Source organism: Mesoplodon densirostris, chromosome 1 (genome assembly GCF_025265405.1).
Source record: "Mesoplodon densirostris isolate mMesDen1 chromosome 1, mMesDen1 primary haplotype, whole genome shotgun sequence".
Taxonomy (NCBI): Eukaryota; Metazoa; Chordata; class Mammalia; order Artiodactyla; family Ziphiidae; genus Mesoplodon; species Mesoplodon densirostris.
This window is the reverse complement of record NC_082661.1, coordinates 214,506,866-214,524,017: the sequence shown is the minus strand read 5'-3', so window position 1 is coordinate 214,524,017 and position 17,152 is coordinate 214,506,866. Positions and strand designations below refer to the sequence as shown.

Genomic DNA, 17,152 nt, shown 5'->3' with positions numbered 1-17,152 from the left:
AACAAAACAAAACATGTGTTAGAGAATTTCTTCTTCCTACTAAAAATGGGGCGTACAAAAAAGGGAGGCTGTTCTTATATGAATCTAGCCATTCCTTTACCAAAGCAGTCTGAGGAGTAACATTATCATTTGATCCTCAAAAAGTGCCGTGTAGGAGACCACTATTGGAACATACGTTTCCTGCTGCCAGTACTAGGAGGTCTTATCCTCACACTTCCATTTGGTCACCAAACTAGGTAAGAAAGAGAGAGAAAAGTAGGAAAAAGAAGAAAATGGGAGAGGAGAGGAAAAAAGCGGGGAGGGGTGACACTGATTATAGGAGAGAACAATAAATAAAGGAGAAAGAAGGTGACTTTCTTGCCCACCTTTGGTTCTATGGTCCTATGAGCCAAAATGCATACTCAGTGACAAGGTATCTCACAGAAACAGGGAAAAAGGGGTAAGCTGAGAGTGGTCAGACCATGATGTTAATTTGTTTCCTGTACAAAGACAGTCTCTTGAGGACAAAGCCCTGCCTCCTGTAATGTAATATCATAGTCCAGATGAGAGAGTTTCCTTCGAGGGAAATTGGTGTAAAGTTCAAAACATTCATGTGGATATCCTTTAGACTGGACATGCTTCACCAAAGCTAGTAGTTTAGCTTGCTCTGGAAGAGTGATTTGCTCTCTTTTTTCCATCTGGATACCACAACATCAGCTGTGCTTTTGGTCCATTTACATCAATGCCCTCCAGTATTCCATCTGATTTTTCCGGTGGCATCTCCAATATTTGTGAATCCACGGCTGGCAATCCTTGGTGGTTTGTGGCTGTTCCAGGCTCAGTTCTGGCAGGGGGCTCAGCCAGTGACCTTCTGTTCTCCTCTTTTCTATGCCCCAAATCTTTGTGGGGAGACTTTCCAGACTTGGCAAGATTCTCTATCTCCTCCTCTTCATCAGAGCCACAAACGGATATGAACTCCTCACTGCCAGAAAAAAAATTCAGACTCAGATTCTTCATCTGAGCGGCTATCCTGTTTCGCCTGTGTGTAATCAGTTGTGTCTCTTGCAAGGAGGCTCTAATAGCGGCTTCTAGCTGGCTGTCTTCACCTGCATCTATAAGGCTCTCCGAACAGGAACATTTTTTGTGGGGACTGCTAGAAAGTCCATCTAGTTGCCCGTGTTCACACAGAAATCCTGTTACTTGGTCCAAGAAAGAAGATAGGTCTAACTGGTACCACTCTACTAGCTTCTGACCTGTCCCAGATCCAAGATGGAAACATAGGGTAAATCCCCTAGCTTATAAAACTGTATGTATCTCTGACTTTCCTCACTGTTGTGATAAACCTGCCAGAAAATGAAATGTTCCTGAATAATAGTCTCCGCTTCTTCCTTGCTCCGTACCTCCCGGTTGAGGCACTGGCGTGCAAAGTCTTGTACATTTTGAATGTTTATCATCAGCCACTTATTCTGCGTCTGGCCACACTCTTTGGCTGTTTCTAAGCTGCCTTCATGCATCCAATCAATGGGTGGCCAGAAGAGATCCGCAAGGGTAGTTTCTTATCTAGTGCTCCTGCATTTCTTAATTCCTGTTCTTGACGAATAGTTTCAGTTTGAAAATCCCGGAAACCACCAAATATTGAACGTGCAGGCTGTCGTCTTTTAGGAGCACCAAACAAAGGTTCTAGTTCTGCCCATATTTCTTGCTTTTGAGAAACTCAGGCACGGACTTCCTCGTCTGTGGGAGATCTGACAGTGGAGACACTTGCTGAACTGGCACCGGGCCCCTCGGCCATTCCTCCACCATCCAAAAACATAGTGACTGCCATCTCCAGATTATTATTATTATTATCTTTTTGCGGTACGCGGGCCTCTCACTGTTGTGGCTTCTCCCGTTGCAGAGCACAGGCTCCGGACGCTTAGGCTCAGCGGCCATGGCTCACGGGCCCAACCGCTCCGCGGAAGGTGGGATCTTTCCCGACCAGGGCACGAACCCACGTGCTTTGCATCGGCAGACAGACTCTCAACCACTGCGCCACCAGGGAAGCCTCCATCTCCAGATTATTGTGGTAGGTTTCAAGCGTGTGTTTCCCTACACTTTCACTTGCACCGGTGATGGCGGCGAACTGATGAATTAACCCCTTCAGCGCCGAAGACGCCGCGCAGTCACCCCATCTTACCGCCGCGGCCGGCGGCCGAACAACCTTTTGGTTCTTTTTTAAGATTTATATCTCTCTGTTTACATTGCCCATTGCCCATGACAGTTCTTGCATGCCGTCTTCTTTATCCATTAGAGCCCTTAGTATGCTAATGGTAGTTGTTTTACATTCGTGGTCTGATAATTCAAACATCCCTTCCATGTCCGGTTCTGATGCTCTTTAATTTTTTTTTTTTTTTTTTTTTTTTTTTTTGTCTTTTGGTATACCATGCAATTTTTTCTTAATCGTTGACCATGTGGTACTGGGTAAGAGGAACTGATACAAATAGGCCTTAGTAATGTGGGGGAAAGGTAAGCATTGTATAGTCCTATGATTAGGTCTTAATCTTTGAGTGAAACTATGCCCCTGGAACGTGGACTTCATAAGAATTTCTCAGAGGTTTTTTTCCTCCTTAGGTGGGACAGAATGGCTTAAGTGGGCTGGACTGGGTGTTTTCTTTCTCCCACATCAGTTAGGCTCTGATAATACCTCAGCAGGTAAGGCTTTGGATAATTAGCTTTCCCTGAGAGAAGGCCTTGTTAAGAAGAACAGAATACTGTGGTATATTTTAAAATTATTCCTCCATCCCTCCCTGCCCCTTGCCAAAAGCAAAAGGTATTTTTTTCCCCCTGATATTTATTGAGGAAACCTGATTAAGCTCCTGGGGGTAAATCTCATAATATTGTGGGGTCGGCTATAAATAGGTCTCCCTGGAGTTTTTAGTTCTCAGAGTTTTCTGCACTAAGCCTCCAGTAATTCATCAATTACAGTTCAGGTTTTCCAACAGGACACTGTTTCCCATGGTGGTTTCCACTTTAAATCTCTTCTGGTAAGACATGCCAGTCTGTGTCTCCAGTCTTAAGGCTGCAGTTTTCCCCATGTCCTCTATTCTCTTATGGATCTAAAAGGAGGTTTTGTTTTTTTTTTTTCAGTGTGTTTAGCATTTTTCCTGTTTTGGGGATGAAGTGGTGACTTCCAACTCGTATATGTGGAACTGGAATTTGGAAGTCCAGGATTTTTTTTTTTTGAGGCTTTAATATATAAACATCTCAAGCACTGGAATTGGACATACATTAAGCATATATGTATTAGCTATAATTATTATATTTTAATGAATTATTATATAATTTACCACATTACTGTATAGCATTACTATAATATATAATTAGCTTTTGAATATATGCTATTATTCTATTACTATATAAAGCATTAATATAACATAAAATATTCTATATATTATATAGTATTACTATTCTGCTATACAAAATTACTTTTTATATAGTAGCAAGTAGCAGATCCCTTTTTAAAATACATTTATTGAATTATACATACAAAACAATATACGAAAGATAACTAAATACATAAGACAGATAAGTTTTAATAAAGTGAGTTCATTTGTGTAAACAGTGCCCAGTTAAAAGAAGAGAATATTATTAGAGCCCCAGAAGCTCCTTGATGCTCCTTGTAAGGAACAGTGACCCCTTCAATGGCACCACTTCTCTGACTTCAAACAGCTTATACTAGTTTTACGTGGTTTTGAAGTTTATATAATGCAAACAGTTTTCTTTTGTGACTGGCTTCATATTCTTTACATTTTCTGTGCAGGATTTGTTTATGTCATATGTAGCAGTAACATTTATCTTCATTGCTGAATTGTGTAAATAAGTTACAATTAATTTATTCATTTTTATTAGTCTTGTTACATGGAAAAGACTGCTAAGATAATGTTCATTTGACATTCTGATAGTGGACATGCTTGTATCATGTCTAATCTTTCTATAATTCACAATTCACCATAAAGATGATGTTTGTTTTGGGATTTTACAGATATTCTTTATCAAATTGACATTACCTTTATTCTTACTTTTCTAAAAAAATTTTAATGAATGAATATTGACTGTTATCAATGGCTTTACTGCATCTACTGATCATATTATTTTCCTCTGTTTTACTGTGATGAACAGAAATGTGATGAATTTGATGACTATATAATTTAAAAATTCATGAAAATAATAAGAAAATCTTTTTCCTCTGTGAAAATAATTTATATCAAAATATGCAATGATAAAATTTAAACTCTGATAATGATTTAAAAAAAATGATGTTTACTTGGGTTTTCTGAAGAAGATCCACTGGAAAGTTAATATACGGGTTAATAATCTTTATCTACAGATGGATGAAAGAATGGTTCCCAATAAGCTATAGAATGGTTCTCTGAAATTCAGTGTTTGTGACTTTGAGAAAAAGTTATAGAATCATGGCTTCCATCAATAAACAAAAATAATTGATCTATAAGGTGAATAAAATGTTAATTTTTTTGATCTGAGACCAAGTACACCACAAAAGGAAAGTATATGCTACCTGTAAAATACCGAGTTCCACATCATGATTTAAAGACAGTTTTACTATGCCTACCTAAATTCAGAATTCAATATTACATGACATTCTGCTTTGGGGTTATAAAAGCTGGCAGGAATCCTCGATTAGAGAAAGGTGTGAGCAAACTAGACTATAGGGATTGCTTTGCAGTATATGAATGATATATTTGACAGGTAGATAAAATTTAAATTTTCTCTTTTTGTTAAGGATTGTTCGTTACCTTTTTTCCTTAGAAATATCATTGTACTATCTCAGTAAGCTTACCCCTATCCTCAACATAATAGTTTTTTAAAGAACTAAATGATCAGTAATTTTTTCCTATACATTCGTTTGTATTGTGTGCCAAGCCACATACTGGGCATCATAGATTTGAGTAAGAAGATCCCTGCCCTCATGGAGATTCCATTCTAGTGCATATGGTTTCTAATACTCAGAATTAGGGTTTCATGGCAGAAAAATGATTCTTAAGATGATTGTAATATTTTAAAATCCAAAGTGAAACAAAAAATTTAGTGTGAACCCTTAAATATTTTTTTAATTAATAATTAATTTTTATATGCTTTTCTTTTAAAAATAGAAAGGATTGAATTCTGATGGGTTGGCTAAGGGTTGAATTTGAAATGGTGTTCTGTAATATTTTGCAGGAATAGATTTTGGTGACAGCTTACTGGGATTGAAGGCATAGGCTTTCCAAAATAGCAATCTAATGCTTTCTAGCTTTGTAAAGTTAAATCTAAATAGCTGGTGGGGAAAATCCAAAAATCCCTATAACAATATATATAGGATGGGCAGCTATGAAAGAAAACTCTCCCAGTTGATTTATTGGCTTTCTGTACTATCCACTAATTAGGACACAAAACTCTGTTATACAATTATGTATTATGCAATAAATGTATATTATTACTTTATGATATATATTATTCCTTTTTTTTGGTAAGGTAAAATATGCCTATGGCTATATTTGGTTCAATATTTTAATGAAGTATTTTGGTAAAATAAATCCACCACTTGATTCCCATGCTGTACATTTTTCTGGCAATCTCTCACCGTAAGAATAGTAGATATCCTACCTGTGAAAATGAAAAAGGAAAACATTTCCTTTAAATATAGAAATAGGGCCTCCCTGGTGGCGCAAGTGGTTGGGAGTCCGCCTGCCGATGCAGGGGATGCGGGTTCGTGCCCCGGTCTGGGAGGATCCCATATGCCGCGGAGCGGCTGGGCCCGTGAGCCATGGCCACTGGGCCTGCGCATCTGGAGCCTGTGCTCCGCAACGGGAGAGGCCACAACAGTGAGAGGCCCACATACCGCAAAAAGAAAAAAAAAATAAATAAATAAATAAATAAATAAATATAGAAATAGTTTTGAGAAACTCAAGATGAATTTGGCAGCTCATTTACAGAAGTAAAGACCCATCTATGAAAATATATTATCAAATACTTTTATTTATTTATATATATTATGTGAGTTCCTTTTTTAGTGGCTTTCATACTTTCATCAGAGAATTTTATGAATTTCATAAGCTTTTTCTTATTTTTAAAAAGGCTTGGGGACCTTCCTGGTGGTCCAGTGGTTAAGACTCCATGCTTCCACTGCAGGGGAACTAAGATCCCACATGCCGCACTGCACGACCAAAAATAAAAATTAAAAAAAAATTTAAAATAAATAAAAATAAATTTTAAAAAATTAAAGAAATAAATGTTTAAAAAATAATTAAAAACTTTTTTTAAGTTTAAAAAAATAAAAAGGCTTGGTAAAGAAATGTATTGTTGCTGTGTGACTTGAAGTGCTATTTTAATACAGAACACTCAAATTTCTGATTTGTGAGATTGACGAGATTCAGACTAGTCTTTCATTTTATTTATTTAGTATTTTTCTTTATAATATAACATGGAATCAAAAATATCTTCCTAAGCCTCAGTAAACTATTGTCTCAAGCTATGATTTTCTCTAACTCAAAATGTCTTGAATATTTCAGTTTAAAAGAAACCACTCAGCCATGAGAGAGATGCTATTGAAATGTAACTATTTCAATGTTTTAGTTCTTTGAATCTTACTTTGCCTAGATTTCCCTGAAGTTAGTGGGCCTCATCTGTGTAAAATTTCTTAGATGGCTTGAATTTATACTCTAGCGTTGGGAACTCTGCCTACTTTAACAGGGCACTCAACCAGCCTTGCAGAAGTAGTGTACAGAGATTTGTACTCTCTTTGAATATTCATTTCACATAGTTGCTGATTCTTAAGAATGTGGCATGAATAGAATTTCTTGAAAACTGTGCCTTCAAAAGAATCTACTTTAGGACTGCATCATTACCATAGGAATTTACAGTAAAGGCACTGTTGTTTTTAGGAAGGAAAAAATAAAGCATGTAAATTAACATTTTGCTTAGTCCCACCATACGGATATATACATTAAATGAATGAGAAAAAATAGAAGCATTATTTTCTTATTATATATGTTTATTTAAAATTATGCAATATAATTTCTGATCTTGTTACATAAAAAAGTCAGTAGAATATTTAAACTTTGAACCTTTTTACTGGAAATGTTTATATTTGCTTTCTCTGAAATAAAATTGTAATTTTAAGGCATGCCTCTAGTCTAGTTAATTTCTCCTAGGGGTTCATATCTATAGTTTGTCCTTTGGTAATGGTGTTCTTAAATGGGTTTTTCTTTCATGTCTGGCCAGTTGGGTTTCAGAGCATGTACTTCCACATAACTTTACAGTAAAAAATAACTTATTATGAAAATGATATTTTTAATCAAAGATATTTTGCAAGTGATTATAGACATAAAAGTATAATATAAAAAAAGTTATCAAAGTTTCATCATGCTCCAACTTTTAACTGTTACTTATTTTATTTAATGAAATGTAGAGTTTTGAACTTGTAATGTAAATGTTAGTCAGGTCTGAAATTTGGTGAGGTATTCAAACTTCAATTCTCCTTTCCCTTCAAAATCAAACCAAACCAAATCAAATCAAACAAAACAAAACTAGCTGTTTGCTAAAGCAAACATATGGTAAACCATAGATAAGCACCTAAACATCTTCATGGCTTTATGAAGAGGCATTGGAGAAAAGGTCTTTTTTTTATTAGCTGCACCACTCCTTACTAAAGTTTTTTCTATGTAGTGACCCATATTCCAATATCCTATTTCTCAGTCTTTATACTTTGAATCACAACAGAAAAAAAGAAGAAATATATTGCTCTTTCCTTCTTCACTTAAGACTTTGAGTCACCTACCTTCTATCTAGCACATGAAAAATCAAATAATTAACTTACTGATAGTTTATTTTATTAAATTATGCATTTTATAATCTATACCTGATTTCATAAATGCATTTCAACATTCTTAGTAAAGTTTTTTTCTTTAAATTAAAGAACCAGGTCTACATGCTTTTTTGAATCTATTTAACTTGTTTTGACCAGAAGAGAATAGATTCAAATGGTTTGAGTTTTTTTGTGTGTGCCAAGTCTCTTCACACTACCAAAATAACGATTACATTAAGAATGAAAAATAACATACTTTATCAGTTTCCAACCATAATAAAATCATGAGGTTAAATGTTTTCTTCCATATAGGAGGGGATTTTGTTGTTAGTATTCTGAGATCATTGAAGTATTGAACAATTGCAGTTTTCCAGCTATATTTCTGAAAAGTTGTAAAACTGTCTAGAACTAGGACCAATATAGCAAATGCTATTTTAAAAGCTTCCTGACATTTAGGAACAAATGCCTAGTTTCCTTATTGTCTTAGTTTGGGGTTCCCCCCAAAGCAGACATGAGATAAAAACTTGGATTGCAGGTATGCATTTAGTATGTGATTCAAAGAAATAAAAATGAGGGAGTAGGGGAAATTATACTACAAAAAAGAAAAAACCAATATAGGGTGTGTTAATGAGTGGGTTTGGGGGCTCAATTCTGCTGGGCACCCTCTGAGATAGCATGTTGGTTGTGCCTCAGAATTGTCTCATTGAGGAACAGGGAAGCACAATATGTTCTCCACAGTTTCACGTGAACTAAGAGCTGAGCCAAGGGAATATGGAATACTTTATCCACATAGAATCCACTAATATCTACTTCTTGCAGTGCTCAAATATGCTTGTATCCAATATTGAGTCTACTCTGTGACTGTGACAGGCATTGAAAAATGATGGCTGTTCTCAATGTCTAAAATAAAAGCACGAAATAAAAAGGTTAGTAAGATCTGTCTGCTATTACAAATAGAGGCCATAATTGATATTTAACACCTTTCTCTAACTCCCATTTTAGATACCCATCAACCTAGTGAGCATTTATTTCTACTGTTTTAGTTCCATTGCATTAGGGTGACACAGATCTTCACTCCTGAGGTTTCTAAGCCTCCAGTTACATTGTCATTATCAGTACATGATCACTATAAAAACTCATTTACTCTCATTAGAAGTATAGAAACACTGAGGTAACCCAGTGAATCACCCACACTCCAGACATATTTCTCCACACCCTCATTTTGTAGTAGCAGCTCTAGCACCTAATTGTATGAGTTATGAGAATATGCCTCTCAATTCTCTGACTGCTGGGAGAATTAATGACCTGAGCTCTAAAATTAAGCACATCCTTCCTTTGGCCTACACTCAGCCAATAGGGATAGTAAATCAGACGCATCCCTGAGAAGTGCAGGACTCCTCTGGCAAGCTACTTTGACTCAAGGACTCCCTGACAGCCTTGCTAAACTTTATTAGAATTGCACTCTGCCTAAAACACTTCCACCCAGTCTTCCTTCTTTCTCTCTCACTCTCTTGGGATTAAATCTTCATCATAGTCTGATAGCTCTCCCTGCCTCCTCTTTACTCCTTTCTAATTTTCTCATAGACATTGCCATATTAAATCTCTTGCATAGATATCATATCTTGGCGTCTATCTTGGAGGACCTCATATCACACAAGTGGCATCAGGACAATAAATATTACAGAAGATTCTTCAGCAGAGATAGAGAAGGATGAGTGTTTAACACAGGAGTAAAGATGTCTTGCATCAATTATGGACATCTCCAAAGGGCCATTTCGGCTTTGGAACTCTTTCTCCACTTCCGTTGCTTAAGGTCTTTTTTGCAACCTAATCATCACAATTCAACTTCTTCCTCTTTCCAATCCTGCTTTGTCACTGCGATTCTGGTGTGGTTCCTGATAGCCCTCTCTAATAAACAGTTTGCATGAAAATCTCCATTTTGGGGAGCCCAACCTGTGATGTAATGCAAACATCCTCCTCTATCTCGACTATGGAGTCTTCTATAAAGTCTACATTATCCACTAATGCTGTTATCTAAGACAGTATTTTATAGGACTTAAAGAAGAGTTGAGCTAGAGATTTGGATTTATGCAAGCCAGAGATACACTAAAGTTAAAGAGATCTTTGGAGAATGAATTTTGTTAATTTGCACAAAAAGTTCATGAAGGTTTCCAAGGCGTGGGCTTGGGGAGAGATTGAGGGAAGAATATCAAGCTCAAGAGAGCCTCGAACTGACATCAGAATAGTAATTTGATAATAATAAATCTATGATATTAAATTGTTAGAGAATTTCTGCATAAACTGTAATGTATTTGGAACCAGCACACCAGTGAGAAATTAAGGCTGAAGATTAGGTTTGTGTGCTTTCCGCACAGAGATAAGAGTTGAGAACATTAAAAAATAAATGTACTTTCAAAGAAAACATTTAGTTCAAAATTGCTGACAACATTTTCTAAATTTGTAACCCTAACCTCACTTTGACAGTCTCTATTTTTATTTACTGCTTTGCTATTCTTCTTAGCTCTTTTTTACATTTAACCTACTGTGTATTTTAGTTATTAATCTTGTTTATTGTGTGCCTACCTCATCTATAGTATAATTTCTATGAGGACAAATGTTTGTCTTGTTATCACTATGGAATCCCCAGAACCTAGAATAATGCCTGGCTCATTGTAGAGTCTCAATGATTATTTGAAAATAAATGAGTATGAATGAGTAAGTTTCAGAAGAGCTTGGATAAAAGGAGTTATATGACAGAAGTTGTTTTTTTTTCCCTGAAGTGGAAGGCAGTTTATTTGTACCCCACCCAAAAAAAAAAGTGTGCTAGATCTGAAATTTAAGTAAGAAAAATAAGTTTCACTCTAGCTTACATGTGAAATGTATTAATAGTGCTTTTCAAACTTTACTCCGCTTACGAATCATCTGACAATCTTGTTAAAATATGACTTTTTATTCAGTTGTTCTAAACTGTGACCTGAGATTCAAATTTCTAAAAAAAAAATCTACATTATAAGAATGCTGCTGACCCAAGGTCACATTTTGAGTTGTAAGTAAGTTGCTAAGGAAATCAGCATGTGGCGTATATAGGTAGATAGTGTGGCATATGGGGAAAAACTTTGGGTTTGAATCATAAGATTGGGTTTGTGACCTAATGATGATACTAACTAGCTTAATATTTTGTGGGTTATTGTGCATAAAATTGTACTTATTTAATTATCACACTTTCAATTTAAATTATACTTTTAAATTTTGCCAGACAAAATAATTGGCAATATAGTCAACAGTATGCCGCAGACTAAGACACAAATGAAAACAATGTTCTCAGATTCTAGAATGACATGCTAAGTTAAAAAAGAAGTCAAAAGACTATATTGTCTGTTAAAAATTTTGTATAGCTGTAATTTTGAGATTACTTTTTGATTGAACAACTAGTTAAAAAACTTAATACAGTTGGGGGGTCAAATCAGGTGAGGCATAGTAAAGGAATTAGAAGGAGACAGTTATGGAAATCGAGATAGAATAGAAGAGCTGTATGCAGAGATTAATTTGAAAGAGGGCACACTAAATTTTAATTCACTGCTGCAATTAGGAGTCAAGAATTTATTGCTGATATAAGAAGACAAACAAGATTATACTGTGAAAAAAGAAAGCATAACAAACAAAAATTCTTGACACTATTGAGATTAATAACCTTGGGACTGGGGTTGTCAATAGAACCAGTCAAAAAGAAGAAAATTAGGTAAGACATGAATATAAACTGGATGTAAAACATAAAGTTAGAACAATCTCTCTCTTTCTCTCTGAGTATAAAATTATTCTAATTTCAAGCAAATTACATGACCATAATTGATTTAAGACCAGAGCCATGACTTTTCTCTTGTGAATTCCATTAAAAGTTTATTCTGGCATTCCCTCTAGTGTATCCAAAAGTTATAGATAAAGGTTTACTCAGGAAACTGGGTAAAAAATAAACTATTTGGATTACCCATACTTTACTGCAAATGCAAATTTCTTATTTTTCAAGAAGTCTTTATGGTTCCTTCTTAATACTTGTTAGTATTTATCAAAAAGTGTGTCGCAGTTTTAGTTTTTTAAATTGTTGGAATTTTAGATTGTTTCAATGATTTTACATACTTGATTTAAGACAAAACCCAGCAAAACCCATTTCCCTGAAGAAATGACAGGTATTTTAGATTTTCCCTTTGGCAACTTATTTTTTTCTACCTTTAACTTCTGTCTCAGTAGGGCAGGTTAATATCTTGGGGACTAATTTCCAGTTAAAATATGGTTATTCACATTCATTCGCTGTTTTCTAAACTAAAAAATAAATTCTAAGTTATTATTGGAATCCCTTGACATCAACTAGAATCAAAATAGGATTCAACCTCTTTCACACAAGCATTATAAATATTATTTTTACACCTGGGCACAGTAACAACTTCTTGACTACATTAAGTAGCTTCTTGGATCATAACTCATTTACTATATACCTCAATACATCACTAAGCTTAGTGATTCTGAATGATTAAAGACATATGGCAAAGATGAAAGTCATTATCAGTGATTTTCTTATTTTGCGCTCCAATATCAAAGCACAATTGTTAAAAATTTTAAAACATGACTCTCATACAAATATAGAATGATCACATTTCAGAGATTTTATTCAACACATAAATGAGAAAACTAGAAATATGGAAAACCTGTCCAAATTAGAAATAGAAGAACAAAGATTGTGTATTACAGAGTTGAAATAAGTTTAATGGGAGAGTTAACATCCTGCAGGGCAATAAAACCTTTCAGAGGGGTATTTACCAGAAAAAATAATCTCTACCAGACAAGGTCAACAAGTTAGCATGTAACTGCAAAGACTCTGAGGTCATAAATTCATAATAACTAGCAAGGTGAAAAAAAAGTACATTCCCCTGGAAATTAAATATCCTTTGTGTGATCCTGTTAAACAATGTACCAGCATCATATTGAAATCATATGATGAAATTTCTTTTTTTTTGAATTTTCTAATTTCATTTTATTTTATTTATACAGCAGGTTCTTATTAGTTATATATTTTATACATATTAGTGTATATATGTCAGTCCCAATCTCCCAATTCATCACACTAATTTCCAAGTTTTAAATAATTTTTCTTAATGCGAACTCCCAAATCAAAGCTTAAAATGTGATTACAAAGAAAGTCTTAGTATACGTGTATGTTTGTATTTAAGTTAGAGTATGAAAAAAGAGAAAATACTTAATTCTCAATATTTTGAGAGAAACAGTGATTGCAGGTAAATTCATTCATAGAAAATTAAAGACTTACTTAAAAAATGGCATAATCCATTTAATGTGCTGTTGAATTCAACTTGCTAATATCTTATTGAGGATTTTTGCATTTCTGCTTATCAAGGATATTGGTGTGTAGTTTTCTTCACTAGTGATGTCTTTGTCTGGCTTTGGTATTGGGGTGATGCTAGCCTCATAAAGTGAGTTTGGAATTGTTTCCTCTTCTAATTTTTGGAAGCGTTTAAAAAGAATTGATATTAATTCTTCTTTGAATGCTTTGTAGAAGTCACTGGTGAAGCCATCTGGTCCTGGGCTTTTCCTTGTTGAGAGGCTTTTGATAACTGATTCAATCTCCTTATTTGATGATTGTCTGTTCAGGCTTTCTACTTTATTCAGTTTTGGTAGGTTGTATGTTTCTAGAAATTGATCTGTTTCTGCTAGATTTTAAAATTTGTTACTGTATCATTGTTTATCATACTTCCTTATGATTTTTTAAAGAATTTCTGAGGCATCCCTTGTAATGTCTCCTCTGATTTCTGTTTTTATATATTTGAGTACTTTTTCTTTTTTTCTTAGTCTAGTTAAGGGTTTGTCAACTTTGTTTACCTTTCCAAAAACCCAACTCTTAGTTTTGTTGATTTTTTTCTATTGCTTTTATATTCTTAATTGATTTATTTCTTCTCCAATTGTTACTATTTTCTTCTTTCTGCTAACTTTGAGCTTAGTTTGTTCTTTTTTTCCCTAATTCTGCAAGATGTAAGGTTAGGTTACTTACTCAAGATCTAACTTCTTTTTTAATATAGGCATTTATTGCTATAAACTTCCCTCTTAGAACCGCCTCTAGCAATTCTTTAATTACACTTCAGGTTTTCCAACCATGTACTGGTTCCTGAGTAAGTTTCCATTCCTCAGTCTCTGCAGTAAGCTGAGACTCCCTCTACTTGCCTGTCTCTCCAATGTTGGGGGCAGTGGTTTATTCTGTGTCCTCTCCTCACTTACGGATCCAAGAAGCATTATAACTTTTCAGTCTGTTCAGGTATTTATTTGTTGGGGTGGAGTGGTGACTTCCAAGCTTCTTACATGAGGATGTGGAAACCGATATCCTTCCCATTCCTTTTTGCTAATGATTGCTTTATGGAAAGCCAATGAGATGTGGGATAGGAGTTGTTTGAAAAGTTATTCCCCAATCAAAAGAAATGTTTTTGTCTTTTGACATGACTCTGTATACCCTCATGCCTTGAACAGCAGTCCTTTGGCCATGGGCAGAAAAACCTCAGGATAAAAGCCAGTTGCTCAGGACAGCAGATCAGAGAGATGTAAGGCTCTGAGTTCTCAATGAACTTCCTGACTTTTCATTATGAAATAACATCTCTTGTCTATGTCAAGTTACAATAGTTTCTGTTACTTGCAAGAATAAATACTCAAAATGATGCCATGAATTTAAAAAAATTTGTAATAGGAAATATGCTTATAGATAAAAATGATAGATTGTTATTTAATAGATAAACACAGTTAAAGTAAATATAGCATAAAATTTTTGACTCTATTTGATTTTTCACCACAAATAAAGGCAGTTATTTGGCCAGGGGTACTGAGTAAAAGGAGCCCAGATGGAAGAGCCACTCTTTAGAGTTATCATCAATTAACCTAGATAAATCATGTCAACAAATTTCATTCATTATTTAATTAACTGTTGGCAGATTATTCTTCTTGCATGAATCAGATAATTGTTCAATATTTTACTTACTTTTGTTGTAAAAGTTGGGAAGTTTCCCACTGTTTGTTTTTCTAACACCTTTATTGATGTATAATTGCTTTAAAATGGTGTGTTAGTTTCTGCTTTATAACAAAGTGAACCAGCTATATGTATACATATATCCCCATATCTCCTCCCTCTTGCCTCTCCCTCCCAACCTCCCTATCCCACACCTCTAGGTGGTCACAAAGCACTGAGCTGATCTCCCTGTGCTATGCGGCTGCTTCCAATAGCTATCTATTTTACATTTGGTAGCGTATATATGTCCATGCCAAACTCTCACTTCACCCCAGCTTACCCTTCCCACTCCCCCGTCCTCAAGTCCATTCTCTACGTCTGCGTCTTTATTCCTGTCCTGCCCCTAGGTTCTTCAGAACTTTTTTGTTTGTTTTATTTGTTTTAGATTCCATATATATGTGTTAGCATACAGCATTTGTTTTTCTCTTTCTGACTTACTTCACTCTGTATGACAGATTCTAGGTCCATCCACCTCACTACAACTAACCCAATTTCGTTTCTTTTTATGGATGAGTAATATTCAATTGTATATATGTGCCACATCTTCTTTATCCATTCATCTGTTGATGGACAATTAGGTGGCTTCCATGTCCTGGCTATTGTAAGTAGTGCTGCAATGAACATGTGGTACATGACTCTTTTTGAATTATGGGTTTCTCGGGTATATGCCCAGTAGTGGGATTGCTGGGTTGTATTGTAGTTCTATTTTTAGTTTTTTAAGGACCTCCATACTGTTCTCCATGTGACTGTATCAATTTATATTCCCATCAACAGTGCAGGAAGGTTCCCTTTCCTCCACACCCTCTCCAGCATTTATTGTTTGTAGATTTTTTGATGATGGCCATTCTGACTGGTGTGAGGTGATACCTCATTGTAATTTTTTTTTTTTTTTTTTTTCGGTACGCGGGCCTCTCCCGTTGCGGAGCACTGGCTCTGGACATGCAGGCCCAGCGGCCATGGCTCACGGATCCAGCCGCTCCGCGGCATGTGGGATCTTCCCGGACCAGGGCACGAACCCGTGTCCCCTGCATCGGCAGGCGGACTCTCAACTACTGCGCCACCAGGGAAGCCCTCATTGTAATTTTGATTTGCATTTCTCTAACGATTAGTGATGTTGAGCATCCTTTCATGGGTTTGTTGGCAATCTCTATACCTTCTTTGGAGAAATGTCCATTTAGATCTTCTGCCCACTTTGGATTGGGTTGTTTGGTTTTTTGTTATTGAACTGCATGAGCCGCTTGTAAATTTTGGAGATTAATTCTTTGTCTGTTACTTCATTTACAAATATTTTCTCCCATTCTGAGGGTCATCTTTTCGTCTTGTTTATGGTTTCCTTTGCTGCGCAAAAGCTCTTAAGTTTCATTAGGTCCCATTTATTTATTTCTGTTTTTATTTCCCTTTCTCTAGGAGGTGGGTCAAAAGGATCTTGCTGTGATTTATGTCATAGAGTGTTCTGCCTAGGTTTTCCTCTAAGAGTTTTATAGTGTCTTGCCTTACATTTAGGTCTTTAATCCATTTTGAGTTTATTTTTGTGTATGATGTTAGGGAGTGTTCTAATTTCATTCTTTTACATGTAGCTGTCCAGTTTTCCCACCACCACTTATTGAAGAGGCTGTCTTTCCTCCATTGTATATTCTTACCCCCTTTATCAAAATAAGGTGACCATATGAACATGGGATTATCCCTGGACTTTCTATCCTGTTCCATTGATCTATATTTCTGTTTTTGTGCCAGTACCATACTGTCTTGATTACTGTAGCTTTGTAGTATAGTCTGAAGTCAGAGAGCCTGGTTCCTCCAGGTGTTTTTCTTTCTCAAGATTGCTATGGCAACTAGGGGTCTTTTGTGTTTCCATACAAATTGTGAAATTTTTTGTTCTAGTTCTGTGAAAAATGCCATTGGTAGTCTGATGAGTAATGCAGTGAATCTGTAGATTGCTTTGGGTAGTATAGTCATTTTCCCAATATTCGTTCTTCCAATCCAGGAACATGGTATATCTCTCCATCTGTTTGTATCATCTTTAATTACTTTCATCAGTGTCTTATAGTTTTCTGCATACATGTCTTTTGTCTCCTTAGGTAGGTTTATTCCTAGATATTTTATTCTTTTTGTTGCAATGGTAAATGGGAGTGTTTCCTTAATTTCTCTTTCAGGTTTCTCAGAAGTGTGTAGAAATGCAAGAGATATCTGTGCATTAATTTTGTATCCTGCTACTCTACCAAATTCATTGATTAGCTCTAGTAGTTTTCTTGTAGCATCTGTAGGATTCTCTATGT

General features: G+C 35.5%; 1 pseudogene; it reads right to left on the bottom strand.

The window, feature by feature from the left end:
• Positions 1-467: 467 nt before the first annotated feature.
• Positions 468-2,335, bottom strand: LOC132489050 (UBX domain-containing protein 7-like; annotated as a pseudogene).
• Between the last annotated feature and the right edge of the window lie 14,817 nt (positions 2,336-17,152).